This window comes from Dasypus novemcinctus, chromosome 1 (genome assembly GCF_030445035.2).
Source record: "Dasypus novemcinctus isolate mDasNov1 chromosome 1, mDasNov1.1.hap2, whole genome shotgun sequence".
Taxonomy (NCBI): domain Eukaryota; kingdom Metazoa; phylum Chordata; class Mammalia; order Cingulata; family Dasypodidae; genus Dasypus; species Dasypus novemcinctus.
In genome coordinates, this window is record NC_080673.1 from 12,662,133 (window position 1) to 12,682,184 (window position 20,052).

Below are 20,052 nucleotides of genomic sequence, written 5' to 3' on the forward strand. Positions count from 1 at the left end.
GTGGGTGTCATCACTCTACCTAGATTGTCTCTGACACACCAGGTAAATTCTCTGGGCCTCATCATAAAATGAGGAGTTATTTAAGCCTAATCAGTGTCTGTATGTCAGCATGTTGATTGCTCATGGAGGTTTTAAATATATGCAAACCATAAGTAAATAAGCAGATCAATGGACTAAATAGAAGGTACATGAACTGACCCAAATAACTACTGTATGTGTTATGAGGGGGAAAGTAGCACTGCATAACAGTGGGGAAAATATGGTATTTGTTAAATAATGTTTGGACAATTAATGTCATCTGAAAAATAAATGGCATCCTTAGCTTGCTTCTTACATTAAAAGTAAATTTCCAGATGGATCACAAATTTAAATACAGAAGAAAATGAAATCTAAAATGCTAGAAAAGAGAATGGTTTTATCTCATCTGTATGAGGAAACACTTTTTAAGTATAGCACAATACATCCATGGTTTTATAGAGGGCATTTTGATAGACTTGATATATAATAATTAAAAATTCTGATAAAACCACAAAGTTAAAAGACAAAATAAAGAGAAAACTGAGCTAAATATTTGCAACACTTACCACATAGTGTTACTTTCTTTAGTATATATATAAAGTCTGATAAATTAAGGAGTAAAGCTCAGTATTGAACTTTCAGTGCTTAAAATATAAAGATACAATACACAGAAAAGAATATACAAATGATTTTTAAAATACGAAAAGATACCTCAGTCTCATGCAAGTGTGTTCAGATATCACCTGTGGAGATAAGGATTGAAGCATGATCATCTATATCATAAAATTTTTAGAAAGATATTGCATCATCATCTCCATGTTGCAAAACACTGAACTAGCTAATGTGGTATGATCCCTTAATCTCTGCAGTTATCCTGATGACCCTATCTTTGTCTCTCCATTATCTGACCTATTTTGTCATGCCATCTTGCCCTGCAAATATCCAACACTGTAGCAAACATGCAAGCAGCACTGTTTTCTTTAATCTAGGGACTGGGTGTGCCTAGAGGGAAAATACATGTGACCTGGAATTAGGATGAGATCAGAGTCACACTTTACAAATTTAGGGCTTGAATTACATCCTTCAAGATTTTTTTTCTTATTTCTGGGCTTTCCCACTCACATTCACTTTCTGTTTTATCTTCTGCACCTTTCCACTTTCCTTCGTCCCTCTACCCAGCTTACTTCTTGTTCAGTCTTACCAGATAACTTTATCATCTTAACTGACAGAGGAAGTATCCTTGATTTCCACCCTATCCTTTGATTTCCTGACCACTGCCCCAGCCCCAATTTCTTACCATCCTTGTAGTCTTTATCTCTTTCATTTTGTTCTCAGAGGAAGATAAAGCTCTTTGGTTTAAAGATAACCCTATTATCTCTGTTCTGAATCTCAGCCTTTCCTTTCTCCTCAGTGGTCTGTGTATTATTTTCCCTTTTTTCCCCCTTGTATCATCAATCGCCTCCACTGCCTTCTTCACCTAGCCCAGTGGTTCTCCACAGGGAACAAATTTTCAGCCTCTAGGTAACAGTTGACCATGTCTGGAAACATTTTTGATTGTCACAACTGGAGTGCTACTTGCATCCAGGGGACAGAGCCCATAGACGCTGCTAAACTTTCCACAGTGCTGGAGACCCTCCTCCACTTCACGCTCACCCCACACAATAAAGTATCACTGGCCCAAATAGCAGTGTTGAAGCCCAGAGACCCTGTAGCTGGTAAACATAAATATCTCCCTCCTTTCTTCCCTCCCTCCCTTCCTTCCTTCCCTCCTTCCCTACTTCCCTCCTTCCTTTCTTCCTTTCTTTTTTTCTCTCTCTCCCTCCTGCTTTCCTTCTGCCCTATCATTTTCCCTCTCCCTCTCCCCCCTACACAAATTACTACATTTTAAAAATACTTTTCCTTGACTTCTCATCCCGTTCTAACTGATATTATCTTTCTCTTCCTTCTTTCTACACCTGACTTTTTGAAAAAGCAACCAGAACCCATTGTTCTCACTCAACCGCTGAAGGCAATCTGGCTTCAACCCTACTACGCCACTGAAACTATCCTAGCAGAGGCCACTATGACTCATTGCGAACTCTGAAGCAAGTCTCAACCTTGTCTCAGAATATTTTTATTTTTATTTTATTTCTTTTTTCCTTTTCCTCTCTTCCTTTAATTTCAACTCCCTCCTTAAAATTCTGTCATCCTATGTCTTCTTTGACACCTTTCTTTCCCAGATCCCAGAATGAGCCCTTTCTCTTTTTTTAAGATCCTAGTTCTTTGTTTTTGATGTGATGTTACTTGTGCTGTTTCTTACAGGCTTCTCCTCTATGTCTACACCTCTACTTCCAGCATATTTTATGTATCTAACACCTGAAAGTTGGCAGGTAAATATATACCTTTGAACAAAATACTGTTATAGAACTCAAGGCAATTATAATCAATTACCAGCTAGAATATAGTCTGTATATCCCCATGCCACCTCAAATTTTATAAATATAAAATGAACCTACATTTTATATATGAAAATAAAGTCATTCTTCTGTATTTCCCATCTCATTACAAACGCTGTTATCCAACCAGTCTCCTGAGCCAAAAGCTATCATTTGGGAACCATCCATGACTCCTTCCTTTCCTTATCACTCCACATATCTAGTCAGGCACCAGTATTATTGCGTCTTTATCATCATTCTTCAAATGTGCCCTAACCTGTCCAAATAGGTCACAGCTAGTGCCTGAGTTAGACCTGCATCATCTCTCACTTGGATAATTGTAGAACTTACTAATTGATCTCCCTATCTCTAACCTCTCTTCATTGCTCCAAAGGTCAGCTTCTGAAATTATTCTTTTCCAAAATCATGCTGTAGCTCTCCATTACCTGAGCCAGACTCTAAATTTTAATAATCTGGCTTTCACCAAGCTCTTAAGCCTCATATCTTTCTTTTTTTGCACCTTCTGCTTTGTGCTCCAATATTATGGGACTACTTAGACTTTGCCACACTCATCAAATTGTTTCACATCTCCTTGCCTTTGTAATTGCTGATCCTGCTGCTAGAATCAACTGGCATTTTCCATTTAGCAAACTTCTATGCCATTTTCAAGACTCAGAGAGATGTCTCTCCAGAAAAGACTCCTTGGCATTCTTTTGACTTTCAACACCTTTTAAATGTAACATTGGTCACACTGTACTGCAATAAAAATACATATTTTCTTCTCTGGTGCAGTCATGGCTTGCTAGAGAGGCTTGGGGTCTCATGGTTCATGATGTAGCACCAGAGTCTGAAAAATGCTTAGAACTAGGTACTCAATGAATGTTTACTGAGGGAAGGGGGTAGAAATGAGAGAAGGAATAAGACAGTCATAAAATATATACTAATCAACAATAACACACAGTTTAAAAAATTTAAACTTCACCATCCAAAACATTTATGAAATGTCTAGAGATACTTGGTGGTGCACTGAGCTCTGTGCAGAGTAAAGTCAACTATTTCACTGATGAAGTGTGTTTTTAGGAAATAGAAAACTAATCAATCATCCTCAATATTATTAATTAGATTTGATTTTATCATCGCAGAAGCACAAATTAATGAATTACCATAGCCATGAGGGTCCCTTTCTTTTTTAGTATCTCAGTGGATTGCACTTTCCTCACATAATGATAATTCCTTAAAAGCAAGAAAATCATTTCTTAAATGGTGTCTCAAGGAACCTAATGCCATGAGGTTGTCCCAAATAAAAGGGTCCCATGGTGGAGTGAGTTTCGCTCAGTTGACTTCTCATATATGAGGTCCCAAGTTCAATCCCTGGTGCTTTCTAAAAAAATATTTTAAAAAGGTCCCATGTCGATCATGTTTGTATAACATGCATGCCATATCTCTCTATTGGAGATGGGGAATACACATTAGCATATTAAAAACTCTGAAAAAATTCCATAGCAAAGAAATCGGTTTACATTTGTTAAATCCAATGTTTCACATAGTCATTGAATCATGGGACCTTTTTTTCATGCTTTATCTTTAACATCTCATGAACCCAGTGCTCCGTGAAACAAGATTTGGGGAACACTGGTCAGAAGAGTAGTTTAAAAGGCATCAAAACTTCCTTTCATTTCCTAATCACCAAACCTTCTCTGCTCCATTGACTCAGGGGAGGAGTGGGATAGGAATGATGGCTGGAGGGAGGAAGGGTATATATTCATTCCTTGAAACCCCTCAATAAATTCCACATTTTATTCAAGAAAATTTTATCTAAATTCATTCAATTTAAGTGGATATTTTCCCTTACTTAAAAAAAAAAGCTGATATCACTTTTCCATAATGCGACAGAGAACAAAATTATATTATTTCATCATAAAATATAGGAGGCAAGGCAAGGTACAGTTACGAAAAAGGTCTTTCATCAGAACAGTTATCTGAAAACAGAATGAATTAAAATCTGAAAGATTTCATAATTAGACAGCGTGACATCAGGCTTTTCTATTTCATCAGGAATGTATATTTTAGCTACAAGGAATCATAGGACTGGAAGGAATTTAGAGGTTATTTAACTCAGTCATTTAATTTTTCCAGTGAGGACCCTGGGGTCCAGACAAGATAAGTGACTTATCAAATATTATCAGGATATTTCAAGGAATTGAAAACATAAGCATTGAAATTTCCATTTTAGTGCTTCTTCTATACTCTATTTCCTGCATATGAATTTAACTCTAAGAGTAGAGTTCAGTCTTGGAATCAAATAAAATATACCTTTATAGTAACCCGATACATATTCAGTTCCATGTTATTTACAGGAAGCCATCATCTTTAATATCTCATTTGGGACCAGCTCTGCAAGGTAGGTTGGGTTGGCTTTGCCTCCTCCATATCTCCAAGATTTACAACTTGGCCCTAAGTGAAAAGTTCCCTGTCACCATTAAAGTGATGCTTTGTTAAAATAGAGAGAAATTTCATTAGGTTTTCCAAGGATAGGTACAGGACTAGCTTATATAGACCAAAGATGAAGGGATTCATTTTAGTGGAAACAATGATTCTGAGAGAACTGTGGCAAACCAGAGATTGCATCAGTCTATTTACTGCCCTTGCTCATGGCAGGTATAATTCCAAACTGTTAATAGTTAAAAATACAAATCTCCTGAAATCTAAATGTTTAATTTGAATCAGGGCTAAAGTAAAAGACATATGGTCTGTACACGGGAGCTCTTCTAAAACCACTCTTCCGCAGACAAAGAGAACAAGGTTGGTATTGAAGTGGAGCTGTTCTCCAAACAACTCCCTTCGATTGAAACTGAGGCCTCACCAAGTGCAAAGGATTAGAGCCTCAAGAAGATTAGAAAACGTTCTACTACAAACAGCACTCACAGATCCACAGGAACCAGGTCACTACTATGTAAACATCTTGCACTGCTATGTAAACACATAAAAATATCAAGTCAGTATGATATAACCAGACCAACTGCAGAAGAAGCCAGCATGCTTCACAGAAGGGGTGCTATGAACAAGCAGAGATACAGTATGAATCTATTTAAAATTGCGTTCGACTAATAATTTTTCGTGAAGTTTGTTGAGATGCTATTGGAAGGATTTCACTACATTCATGGTGGCCCATGGTTGGCTCCAGATACTATTGCATGACCTCTAGCTTTGCCCTCACCACTTTTGAAAACCAGCATCTATTTTTATGCCATAGTTTAAAATCGGAACTGACCAGAGTGGACATTAAAATAATTTATGGCTGAGAGCTCATGGACCAACCCTGGGGATACTGAGTCTAGGAGACGAGTGGAAAAAAAGGAGGAGGGCTGAACATGAGTCAATATCATGACTCAATATCATGAGTCAATATCATGATTGATTCATGACTCAATCAACATGAGTCATTGATACTCTATACACGATTTACAAAGAATTTGGCATATTTTGGCAAATTATATAATTGTCTCACACAGTACCACAAATCCCATTCCACCCATTCCAGCACACATCCCTCTTTCTACCTTCTGCCTTCACACTTTACCCATAAGGAATAGGAAAGCAGATAAGGAACAGAGATGGGCTGGGGAGAGGAACTGGAGGGATGTAGTTTACCCCCTCAAACCTGTATGTTATTGAGAGAAATAATTTGGGCTGAATTTATTTTCATTTTAAGTATCTTTAAAGATCTTTCTTATTTACACTCATCAATAAATATTATTGAGTTCCTTTTATTGCCTGGCCCTCTACTAAGCATATGAGTAATGAAATAGATTAAAACATGCTTCCCCACAAGAAGCACACTTTATATATTTTAATAAATATTTAATATATAGCCTATTTAGAATCCCTTCATCCTGTAATGTTAGACAGTAGATATTCACCACCAATATGTTACTCAGGTGATAGATTTTGCCGGTTTTTATGAGTTGAAGTTCTGACACCTCTTGTGCTATGCTCCAAATTCTTCTGGTTTCACAACTTACTCCAGTTGCAGATGCAGCTGCAGTGCTGTTCAGGATACCCCATCTTACAGAGGAATAACCCGTCAGTACCTGGTCTCAGGCACTTACTACTTTCTTCTCACTTCCTTCCCATTATCTCCTCTGACCACGTGGAATGGGATGGTGCATGAAGTACTGGCACTATGCATGCACAATGCAGAAATCCAAGAGGAAAGGCTCTGTAGGACAATACTGGAACAATGAAATAGTGCAATTGACAGGTAAGTGGTTTTTTCCCTTTTATCCCTCAATTGAATAGTTCTGAGATAAATACCATAAAGGGTCTCAGGACATTCTAGTGAAATCAAGCATTGCCACAGGGCAGTGGTGGCCAACCAATAACACATCTTGTATTGACATTTCCTCCTTCCCAGTTTCACTTCTGAAGTCCCTCCCTTCTGCTCCCTGGGCACTATTTTATGTACACTCCCTGCTTATGAGCTTTGTTTCAGGTCTGCTTTGGGAAGGGCACAGGCTGAAACAATTTGAATTTTCCCTCAAATTTTAATTGTTGGAATAATGTTCAATTCAACTGAACCTTTATAGTAGTAGTCTCAGTTTTCCTGCTACTAAGACCAATACCACTAGATTGATTTTAACAAGGGAAATTTTTTTTGGCTTACAATTTTGAGGCTAGAAGTCCAAAATCAAGGCCTCATCAGTTGAGAAGACTATAATGTTTGGGGGCTGGCTGCTGGAGATCCTTGAGCCCTTGGCTTTTCTATCACATGGCAATGTACTTGGCTTTTCTGGGTTGTGTTGGCTTTCGCCTTCTGCTCTTCCTGTGGCTTGCTTTCTCTCTGTCTGACTTTCACTCTGCTTATAAAAGACTCCAGTAATCTGGATTCAAGCCCAACCTGATTCAGTTGGCCACAATTTATTAACTAAAAGTAATATCTTCAAAATATCTTGTTTACAGTGGGTTCACACCCACAGAAATGGGATTAAGATTAATAACTTGTTTTTTCGTGTGGTATGTAATTCAACCTACCTCAGTAGTAAATGAAATGATAGCATCTTTCTTCTATGAAAATACTCATATATACATACCGTTTGCATTTTCTTCAGCAATTCCTCCCTTATGAAGCCAGCTAGTAAGATAGGGAATCAAAAAGTGAATCTGGAACCTGGCAAGAAGTCCATGTGGACGTCGATAACCCCAAAATGGTTGCTAGAAGACTCTTGCGATAAGTCCAATTCAGAACAAGATTTCCTCCAGAAGCCAGGAGAAGCCCTGGATATTTTCCAGGGGCCTTATTATTGGGCCCTCCTGGGGGACTGATGGGTAGGGTAATCAATTAAAACAGCAAACAGCTAACTCCTACCCTGCCATTAGCAAAGGGGTAGAATAATTAACAGTTTAAAAAGCAAGCACACTGGAGCTGTAGGGTGCCTAAGAGTTACCTCCTGAGAGCCTCCATGCTGCTCAAATGTGACCACTCTCTAAACCAAACTAAGCGCATTAATGCATTACCTTACCCCCAGCATAGGACATGACTCCCAGGGATAAGGCTCCCTGGTGCCAAGTGATTACTACCAAGCACCAGCTGGTAATACAACTAGAAAAAGACCTCGAGGGAAATGGTAAAGACAAATGAGTTTATATGGCTAAGAAACTTCAAAATGAGTCAGGAGGTCACCAGAGGGGTCATGCTTATGCACCTTTCAGGAGGATCTCAGAGACAGCCAAAGTAGATTCAACCTCAGGTAGTGTGCTCCTGAGGGCTACGGAGATGCCCAGGTCCTGTGGTCATGACAGATAGCTCTGGAGTTCAGTGCCTTGCCAGTGGGCCCTATTTTGGTAGTTGTGCTCCTTAGTGTGATGGAGTTGGACTCAGATGTGACCTCTCTATGCATGCCTCTTCTGTCATTTTTACTGAACCTGTGGTTGGCACTGGCGTTGGTGTATGCTCAGGAGACTTGAATCTCTGGATTGTCTATATGCTTTGCCCTGAGCCTCAGCAGAGTTGCAACACCTACTCTCCAATTTGTTGGACTTACCCAGGTCAGCTAACAGGGAGGTGGGGATGATCAACTACCATACCAGGAACCAAGAGAGTCTACAGCTACAAGCAGGAGAATTCCATCCATCAGCCATGTGGGATCTAAGCCCCCTCTCGATTTAGAAGTGGAGTGGACATTGCCATCCCAGGGTCCTCAGAATGGAGGAATAAAATATGCACTAGAATAGATTTACTGGTATTCTACTGTAGAATTATTGTGACTCTAGAAATGGAAGAAATTATATCACTGATGTGGAGACAGTGGCCATAGTAGTTGCTGAAGACAGGGAGAGGGAAGAGGTGTGATATTGGGGCATTTTCAGGACTTGGAGTTGTCCTGAATGATATTACAGGGACAGGTGCAGAGCATTATATATCCTGCCATAACCCACTGAATGGACTGGGAGAGAGTGTAAACTACCGTGTAAGCTATAATCCATGTGGTGTAGCAGTGTTCCAAAATGTGTTCATCAAATGCAATGAGTGTACTACACTAATAGAAGAAGTTGTTGATGTGGGAGGAGTGGGGGTGTGGGGAGTGGGGTGTATGGGAACCTCTTATAATTTTTAATGTAACATTTGTGTGATCTATGTTTCTTTTTAAAAAAAGATAATAAATAAATGGAAGAAAATAAAAAGAAGCGCAAAGGCTGAATCTCTCCCTTGCTCTCCTGCCTTTGGACCCTGTTCTTGCCTTCTGCACTCTGCTCTCGCCTGTTTCCCTGCGTAGATTATGCAAGTAAAACTTGGACATTTATAATCTATAATGGGAAATTGTACTCTGTAATGGGACCCATGTCTGTTATTTTCTCCCATTTCTCTTCCCTACCTACCTTAATAAATTACTGGCCCAACTAACCTGATGTGTTCTTGAAATTCATTTCTGCAGCATAGTCAAGAACCTAGACAAAGTCCAGTTACACTTAGGAGGAGCCCTAAGCAAAGATTTCACCCCAAGATCAATCACTATCTTTTTCAAAGTCTCTCCTTTCATTGACACATTGATTATTTTCATGGAGATAGATCTTAGCATTGACATAGGAGAGAGAGGGAAGAGAGAGAGGAAGAGAGGGAGGGAATCAAGAGGGAGGGTGGGAGGGAAGAAAGGAGAGACAGGCTAGGGGGAGAGACAAAGAAACAGGAAAAGAACAAATAGTGATCAAAACAGATTTGTTAACTCCTTGAACAAAATCTGTCCTTAATAATAGGACATGAAAGCATGGCCTTTTATTAAGTTTTTGCAGTAACAAGTTGTTATAACTATGCTTTATTTGTTTTCAATTGTCTTTGTGTTGTCTCCTTTTTCCTGTTTCTACCATGCTTCTCTTCTGGTCAACTGAGTGGTAGAAAATTCAGCAGAGAAGCAAGGATGGTATAGGGGAAAGGTTTGGGGTCAGAGTCAGTCTAGTAGAGGACCAGGAGCTACATGGGGGGTGATGGGGACAGAAGATCATGTTAGAAAATCATTGGGCTAAAATAAGTCTTCAATTTGCATTATGAAATTCAAAAGTTGAACATGTAACATAGAACCTGTAATTTTGGTTTTTACTTACTATAGTTAAACCTTTACATATAATCTACTTTGTTCTCTTATAATGCAGCATGAATGTAGCATAGTAAAAATTTGCTACATTTTACTTAGTCATTTTTTTCTGCTGAAGGACATTTAGGCTTCTTTGGACATACATCAAACTGACAGTAGCTATTTCTGGAAATGGACTAAAATTGGCTTGGTGGTCTAAGGGGGATTTACCCACATCTGTAAATTTAATGTCTTATCAGGAGGATATATTCATGTATTCCTTGAGAACTTAAAAGTAAATTAAAAAGCTCTGATATCTTAATTTATATGAAGATAAAAGAACAGGCTATATAGGGAAAACTCGTTCTTTTATATATTCCACAAATCAGTTGCAATGCTTCTGTAACAATCTTCCCCATTTTTGTACCTCGCTTTGTACCCAACCTTTGTATCTTCTTTTGTATGTTAATTATAATCTAATTTTATGTGTGTAAAATGTTAACCAGAGACAACACCACTGCACTGATACCAATGTACCTTAAAGACCAATTTCTGAGACACTGGGGTTTCAAAGAGAGAAAGAGTTTATTTGTTTATTAAAGTAAAGGAGGTCACCTTAGATGACCCAAAAACTGCCTCCTCGATTTGCAGAAATGCTAATATTTTATGACATCAGGATGCTAACGAGTAATTGGGGTAGAGTTTGCACAGGTCCTTTCATTAATAAACATTAAGAGGCTGAACAGAATGGGAGTGGGTACTGAATGGGGTGAGTCACTAAGTTACAATCATCAGAGATCAAAGCTTCTCAAGAGTTGGAGATGGGGATACCAAAACAAAAGTCATCTACAAGGTTTTTCATGTGGATATCAAACATAGAAAGGTTTATATACAAAGAAAGATCCTTTGTATAGCAATTATTGTAGAGTAATCATAATAATAGCAGGTACAAGTGGCCACATACAAGTGTAAGATCCACCTAGAATAATCATTGCAACGGCAGATTTTATTCAGAAAAAACCACATACAAAGGGTGAAGACACTCTAGCCAGTTTCACTAATTTCAAATATTAATCCTTTTTGGCTTATTTGAAAAGCATTTATATAATGTTTCAGCACTTATAATTATTTGTACATTCTTAACCCTCGGTTACAATTCCTCCCTCTCTGTTTTCCCCAATCTTGAGGAGAATCTGGATGACAACCATTTTGGCTCCCCCTCCCCGCCCCAGAGTTTAAGACCTTTAATTTGTCCCAAAGTCACTGAAACAAAAATCATTATAAAATATTCTGTTTTTCATTACACCCCCACTTTGACTTCTTCATGCTAGAAGGGGCATAGAATATAGGAATTGGGGAAATGGAACTCAGATTGTAGTTGTACATATTCCTTAACTTCCAGTTTTGGCTGGGGTATTAGCGTTTCCTCAGTAATTCTTTTACAGCAAGGCTGGGACAAGAGAAAGACATGTTCTAAGGATAAGTGTGCTTGCAATCTAAGGATAAATGTATTAGTCAGGGTTCTCTAGGGAAACAGAACCAACAAGGGATATCTGTTGATAGTAAGAGATTTATCAGAGTCTCTCACGCAGCTGTGGGGATGCACAAGTCCAGATTCCGCAGGCAGGCTGCAACCAGGAGCTCCGAGGAAAGTCCAATGAAGATTCTTGATGAGTTCTGGGAGATGTTGGCTGTCCAAAGACAAGCTGGGAAATTCTCTCTCAATGCTGGAATCACTTCCCCTTTTAAGGGATTCAACTGATTGGGTTAAGCATCACTCATTGCTGATGACAATCTCCCTGATCGATGTAATTATAGCCAGCTATCTATGATTTACCACTGCAGTAAAGTCAGTGGTGACTCAAGTCCATAAATGCCCTTGTATTACAGTTAGCCCAGTGCTTGCTTGACCAAACAACTGGGCACAATTACCTGGCCAAGTTGACACAATAGCTTAACCATCACAATAAGCATGCTTGCAATTATTAGTAGTAGTATCATTAATCCTGCTCGTTGAATAAAACCATGACCCTATTCCTATAGGAAGCCAGCTAAATAAGTCAAAACACTGAAGGGGGCAGCCTCTATTGCATTAACCTGACTTCTCACATGTTGCAATATTTTAGTTACATTAGCAGATTTATCAGGTATATAGATACAATACTCAGTTTTTACTATAGCACAAGTCCCTCCTCTGAAGCTGTTAAGATATCAGAAGCCATTCCGTTTTTTACTTAGATATATTAGAGTCATTTCAGTAAATTAAGAGAGATATACTGTTGAGGTTATCATTTAAAGCAAGTGGTGTAAAATCATTCAAGCCTTCTATCTTAACTATGACATCCTATATGACTAATGATGGCAAAAATAGAACCGCTAGGTGGTCATAACAATGAAATACTGATTGGGGCCATCAAGCGCTCAGTAAGGCTAGATTGGCTATTGATGATAGGTATTAGGAATACTTCCTTGAGCCCAGGGCAATCCTAGAGTGCATCTGTCTCTCCAGCCTGGGGGCAACCAGGGCCATAAATTGGTGCCACATAACAATTGAGTTCCATTCAGCACCACCCAGCAAATGTCAGGTCTATCAAACCAATCTGTTCCAAACCAATCACTTTCTTATAATACTGTGGTTAGTAGATATTGTTCTGGAGGTGAACATTCTATTTTTGTCATATTAAAGGGATTATGTTGCTGAGAGTGGTTCCACTGTACCCAACAAAAAGGGCTGTCTGGCTCAATCTACCACACCCAGGTGTTAGCCATACCATGCCATCCCAAAGTGGTAAATGCCCCTCTTTTTCTCTAATAGTTATATGTTCAGCCTTTTTTTCTAAATGATTTGCATGTTGAATAGCTCTTTCTATTGTCATACCATAAGAAAAAGAAATTCAATGCTCTGGGGTTTCCAAATTAGTTGGCATTCCTTTGCATCTGCATTAGTTATGCTTATAGTATCTAAGGCTCCTTTCTGTTCAAGCACCTCTTGGATTAATTTTCATGGATCTTTCCAGGCAGTTCCCTGGATAGGTGATACCACCAAGGTAACCTGGAAACACTCCAATAGTCTGACCGATCCACAGAATTTGCCTAAGAGCGTGCCTAGGGCAAAAAAGCAGTAGTGTTCAATAATATGTCTATTTCTTGAGCGGTACCATAGCAGGGATAGAAAATCAGGACATATGTCCAGAAATATATTTTGGGAAGAGTCTAGAACTATTATATAATAATCTATCTGTTGGCTACAAATAAAAGTATTCCACTCTTTAAGCAACATAAGTCTCTGAAAGTTTTGGATGTACAGACAACATACGTCTATTAAAATAGAGGTACAGTCATCGTATGTCTATTAAAGTTTGGGATGTACTTAACACTACTTAAGCCAAATAAATGCCCCAGTTGTTACCACTTCCTATCTGCTTTCCTGAACATGCCTTTTAAATCTTCTAGAGGTTCACATTGTTATCTGTCTGCTGGAACTTCATCAGCTTCCTCTCCTTCAAGAACTCCAGCAGGTTTTGTCCATATTGGCTCTGTGAAGGTGTCTAACAAAGAAGGACTGGTTAGAGTGTGCTATTTTAATCCTACTATGGTGTAGCCATGGTTTCCTTCCCATCAGTTTGATAGAGGAGTGAGTGATTAATAAAACTTCATAGGGACCTTCCACTTCTAACCCGTCTATTGCATGCAGACTTCATTTCTTTGAAAGAACCCTGCCCCTAGGCTTAACATGATGTAAAGGAGCACCTACAGGGAAAATTAGCTTTTTTGAGGGATAGTGATGAATTGCCTCTAATATGTCCTCTAGTTATAGAATATATTTTTTTGTTTGCTTGTTTCTAACTCTTGGACTTTTTCAGTCCAGGTGTGTTTATCATCTTATTTTAGGAATGGTCTCCCATTTATCTTTTTTCTTTTCTTTTTTTTTTCTTTTCATAGAAATACATTGTGGTTTTTTTTAATCTCTTTATCTTTTTGTTGTCTTTTTTTAAAAAAGATAAATAGACCACATAAAACATTACATTAAAAAACATAAGAGGTTTCCATATACCCCCCTCCCCAGCCCCCTTCCCCCCACCCTCCCACCTCCCCCTCACTCCTCCCACATCAACATCCCTTTCATCAGTAAGGCACATTCATGGCATTTGGTGAATGCATCCTGGAGCACTGCCACACCCATGGACCACAGTTTACGTTGTAGTTCACACTCTCCCCCAGTCCTTCCAATGGGTTATGGCAGGATATACAATGTCCTGGCATGTGTCCCTGCAATATCATTCAGGACAACTTCCGGTCCCCAAAATGCCCCATATCATGCCTCTTCCTCCCTCTCCCTGCCTTCAGCAACTCCCGTGGGCACTGTCTCATCAATGATACAATTTCTTCCATTGCTAGAGTCACAACAGTTCTACAGCAGAATACCAGCAAGTCCACTCCAATCCATAGTATATTCCTCCATCCTGTGGACCCTGGGATGGCGATGTCCACTCTATATCTAAATCGAGAAGGGGCTTAGATCCCACATGGCTGCCATATAACATTTTGAATGGGCTCAAAAGGAGCCTGCAGCTGAGTGTTACTCTTACTCACATAAAGCCACCAGAAGTACCTTGTCCCATGAAACCTTAGTCTCCTGAAGGAGCTTTGCTAATGCTTTCTTCAGGGTGTGCTTCATCTTCTCAGTTTACCCAGTAGATTGTGATCTCCAACATGTATGTATAATTTCCAATGTGTGTTCAGTCCTCCTGAGAAATTTTTGATGTGAAAGCCCCTCCACTATCACTTTGAATTGAAAATATGAGTCCAAACCATGGGATTGTTTCTTTCAAGAGTGCCTTGGTGGGAAGCGGACTTGGCCCAATGGATAGAGCATCCACCTACCACATGGGAGGTCTGCGGTTCAAACCCTGGGCCTCCTTGACCTGTGTGGAGCTGACCCATGCGCAGTGCTGATGCACGCAAGGAGTGCTGTGCCATGCAGGGGTGTCCCCTGTGTAGGGGAGCCCCATGCGCAAGGAGTGCACCCCATAAGGAGAGCCGCCCAGCGTGAAAGAGAGTGTAGCCTGCCCAAGAATGCCACTGCATGCACAGAGAGCTGACACAACAAGATGATGCAATAAGGGGAGACACAGATTCCCCGTGCCACTGATAAGGATGGGAGCAGTCACAGAGGAGCACACAGTGAGTGGACACAGAAAGCGGGGGAAGGGGGGGGGACAGATGGGGGGAGAAATAATAAAAATAAGTAAATCTTTAACAAAAAAAAAGAGTGTCTTAGTTACTTTGGAGGCCCACTCTGTCCTGTATAGAAAGGCTTCTATCCTGTAATTGTATCTACAGAAAGAAGAAGATATTTATAATTTCCACATGCTTTGGCATAACAGTCTATTTGGCAGTCCTGGCCTGGTCTTGTGCTTCTTGCTTGCACTCCCTTTTTGGGGGGCAGAGGTCTTAGTTTTGGGTTATTTTAGCACCAAAAGAATTTTGTGTTTCTCTGAATGGTTCTTTGTATTTTAGGTACTATAATATAGTTCTTCAGCCACTGATAGATTGCATCTCTTCTGCATCTCTTGCAGTCCTCTTACTATGAACTTTAACTACATTAAAGTTCCATAGTACTTTAATATAAATACGAACTCTTTCCATTAACTATTCAGGAATAAGAATTACTCCATCTTTTTGATAAATCCATCCTTTCTCAGTTCCCCTGTATAGAAATTCAATTGAGAACTGGCATACATTTCTTTCAAGTCAAAGCCCCACTCTTTTGCTCTTAATAGATTGTGGACTGAATACTGAGACAAGTTTTTTAGTCTTATATCTAGTATAAGAAAGTACTAGCAATGAGGATGGAGGTTTCAATTTAATTGCTGCTTTTGCTTCTAAAACTATTATTCAATTACCTTTGATAAAGTCCCTTTCTCCTTTCTGATGACTGTAGCCATTTATTATGGCAACTTCTTTAGGTACATTATTGCCTCTAATAAGGCTAAGATTATGTCTGTGTGTTTAATTTCCTTTTTAACAGATGTTAAGAGTCCTCTTTTCCTCCAAGTGGCTCCATGGCATGAACTATGTTGAAAGCATGCTTATGTTTGAATAATGTTTATTCACTGTCCCTTTCCAAGATGTAAAGCTCTGGTGAGTGCCATAAGTTCTGCCCATTGTGCAGAAATACCTGGTGTGAGGGCCCCACTCTCCAGTACTCTTCATAGAGTTACCACTGCATAGTCAACTTTTGGAAGTCCCTGATTCATAGAGCTGCTTCCATCAGTGTACGTCTCAATGTCTGGATGTTCCACAGGTTGGTCGACCAGATCTGGACAGCTAGAATAAACTTCATCAATTATTGCATCATACACGTGTTCCCCTTTTTCACTAGGGAGTAAGGTAGCCAGTTTTAAACTAGAAGAAGCTTTAGCAGAATAGCTTGATATTTACCTAATCGTCCCGTGGTGAGCCAATAACCACCTTTCTGCCCTAATAATGCAGTACGCAATGAGGCATTTGCACAGTGGTGGGTTGCCCTAGAGTGAATTTTTCTGCTTCTTTGAGAATGCTATATGCGGTTGCTACAGCCCTGAGGCATACTGGCCATCCCTGGGTAGTGTGGTCCAACTGTTTAGAAAAATAGGCTAATGAACATCCAGCATTTCCTAAGTTTTGAGTGAGTACCCCTAACCCAATTCCTTGTCTTTCATGTACAAAGAGGTCAAAATTCTTTTGGTCTGGAAGCGCTAGGGCTGTTAAAAGATCCCTTTGCATTTTCTGGAGGCCCTTTTTATATTCTGTGGTCCAATCTAGGGTTTCCTGCTGGGACCCTGTTATGGCTTTATAGAAGGCAGGAATTCTTAACCATTTTGTTCCACGAACCCCTTTGTCAATCAGGTGAGAATCACAGACCCCATCGCAGAATGTAGCACCAAATAGTTTCAGGACACTCAACTAGTATCAGGTTTAACAACTACCTTAATTTCGAAGTGTCAATGAGCATAAGCAATTTCTCTAGATATGCAACTGTAATGTGATGTGAAATGAATACTACTGCAATTTATTGCATATATTCGTAAGTGAAGGAGATGCTAGATTTCAGTTAGAGGTCAGAGAAAATAAAGACAATAGGTTGACTTTTTTCAGTTCGAGCTCACGGATCCCCTGGGGGTCCATGGACCCCCTGGTTAAGAACCCCTGATATAAGGGTTTAGCTATGAGTCCAAAATCAGGTATCCAAATTCTACAGAATCCTGCCATTCCTAAAATCCTTGAAGTTGCCTTTTTGTATATGGTTCTACTACCCGGGGTAAAGCTTCCCTCTGATCTGGCAATAGATTTATATGTCCTTTAAATAGTTCAAAGCCTAAGTATTTTAATGAGGTTTCTGAAATTTGAGGTTTTGTCTTTGAGACTTTGTAACCTCAGTCTGCCAAGAAGTTCAGAGTTTGGATAGTGTTTTTATCTGATGATTTTCTGGTTCAACTGGCAATTAAGATATCATCTACATACTGTAATAATACTCCTTTCTGTAAGTGTAATTCCCTTAAATCTCGAGCTAACACTTCTCCAAATATTGTGGGAACATTCTTAAACACTTGCGGAAAAACAGTCCAACAATATTGTTGTTTTATGCTAGTACTGGGGTCTTCCCATTCAAAAGAAAAAGTTCTTGAGACTCTGGGTCAAGGGATATGAAGTAAAAAGAACCTTTTAAATCTAAGATGGTGAACAACAGCAATCTCCAAGTAATGTAGTGAGTAGAGTCTATTGATTCAGAACTACCCCGTGGCTGTCTTCTACAATTTGAGATCTTGCACAAACCAGTATTCATTTAGGGGGCCTGACTTCCCCATAGGTAATATTGGAGTGTTAAATGAAGGCTGGCAGGGTCATATTAATTGATGTTTCAAAAACGTCTGGAGAAATTCCTTCTCTGGATTCTAATTTAAGCAGGTATTTTTATATGATGGACAGTACCTGGATTTCGGAGTTCCACGCCAACCGATTTCGCCGTTCGTTTGTTTTGCTTTCCATTCATCTATGTCTCCAGTTTCACAGCTTTCAACCTCTCTTCTGGTATAGGAGTGATCTTATCTCCCTCAGCAAACAGCAGAGCAGCTCACAATGCACGACTTTGGGCTGGAGGTACTTCTATGGACAAATAATCTGGAGAAAAGGTTATCCGTGCATTTAATTTATTTAACAAATCTCTTCCCAACACGAGACCTGGACATTCTAATACATAGAGAAAACTATGCTTCAAGTTTCTTGTCCCAGTTAGGCAGTCCAGCAGCTGCAAGCATGGCTTATTGAAACTTTTACTGGATACTCCTGTTAGAGTAACTGATTAGTTAGAAATCGCACCATGAGGGTCAATTATTTTCCCACCTGTGTTGTCATCCAAGACTCTTGGTGGGAGACTGAGAGAAGTGGTGTTTCTTCTAGGAGAACCCCTGGGGCCATTCATTCCAAATCACTTTCTGGAGCATCATCTCATTGAGGCTTATGGAATTTGGGTTACCCAGTTTCCCTCAGGGATTTTCCCTGGAAATAACTGGGGCACTCCCTCTTCTAGTATCCTTCTTCCACGCAATATGCATATCGGTTGGCTCAAAATTTATTAAGAGTGTCTGCCGTTCCTTGAAAGGGACAAAGGAGTGCAAAGAACCTTTCTACTGTTGTCTCATTCTGGTCCTTTCATTAGAGCCCAGAGAATGCTATTTGCCTCTCAAACTATTGATCCTCAAGTGCTGCTTATTTCTGGAAGTACTGGTCTTCTTTGGCTTGGTTCCTGTTATCATAGAATTTAGAGGCAATTTCAACTAACCTGGAAATAGGCAATCCTAATTCTTTATCAATTTTCTGCCACTTCCTCCTTATATCAGGAAAACTCTGAGTAATAAAGTTCGTGTTCAAATTTCTGGCATTCGCTGGACTTTCTGGATCTAGGTCATTGTTGCCAGTAAGTAGCATAAATCCTTTCAAGGAAAGCAGAGGGACTTTCCTTTGGCTCTTGTATAACTTCATTTATTTTTTGTAAGTTGATAGGTTTTGGAACCCTTTTCCTCAATCCCACAACAATACACTCTTTATAATGTTCCAGTTTAGCCATGTCACCCTCATCATTCGAATTCTAGTCAGGATCGCTCTTGAGTATTGCTAAATTCGCTCCAGCATACATGGGGTTGCCAGGATTTTCTCCTTGTTTCCCATCTGTTTCCTGCTTTGCCTTTTCTATTACCATTCTCCCTTCTTCACCCATTATTAAATTAGTCAATAGAACCTGAATATCTACTCAACTAGGGTTGTGAGTTGCAAATATGGGAGCATTTAAGCTTTCCAATCTCTTTGGATCTTCTCTATACATTGGTGTATTATTCCTCCAGTTACATAAATCTGATGTGGAGAATGGGGAATGCACATATATAAACCCTCTTGAGCTTCTTTTTTCACCAATTCCCACTGACATTTGCCAGAAGGGTAGAAAATTTGCCAGTGACTCACTGCTAGTGTTTGAGAACAGCTCTGACCAAACTGAGTGTGCTATGGGTTTGAGAGGAACAGGGGGAGTCTATCTCTATTTCAGGCTCTTACACTATGGTACTGGGAGATGCAGAGGAAGAGGAGAAGGTGAAGCTTCCTCCTGTCCTGATTTCTTGGCCCCTTGGTTATAGAGTGGAGGTGGCACAGATGAAAGAGTTAATAGAAGTTCTATTAGGTTCTCTGGATTTGACTCAGGGAATATATTCTTTTTTAGAAAAACTCTGTTCATGCCTACAGGTAAAATTTTATATATTCTCATTAACATAGATGGCTGAGAGAAACAAACAAAGGATTAAACATACATCATCTCATCCTATTTCTGTTCTATTTTACTGAAGAGTTCTAACCAGACTATAGAGTTCCTTTCTATAGGACCATTCTCAGGCCAAGTCTCTCCTGATTCCAAATCATATTTACATCAGACATTGTTATAGAAATGAATCATTTTTGTTTTTTCGATAGGCTCATTACTAAATGTTTCCCAGTTTTTCAAGATACAACCCAAAGGGCTACAT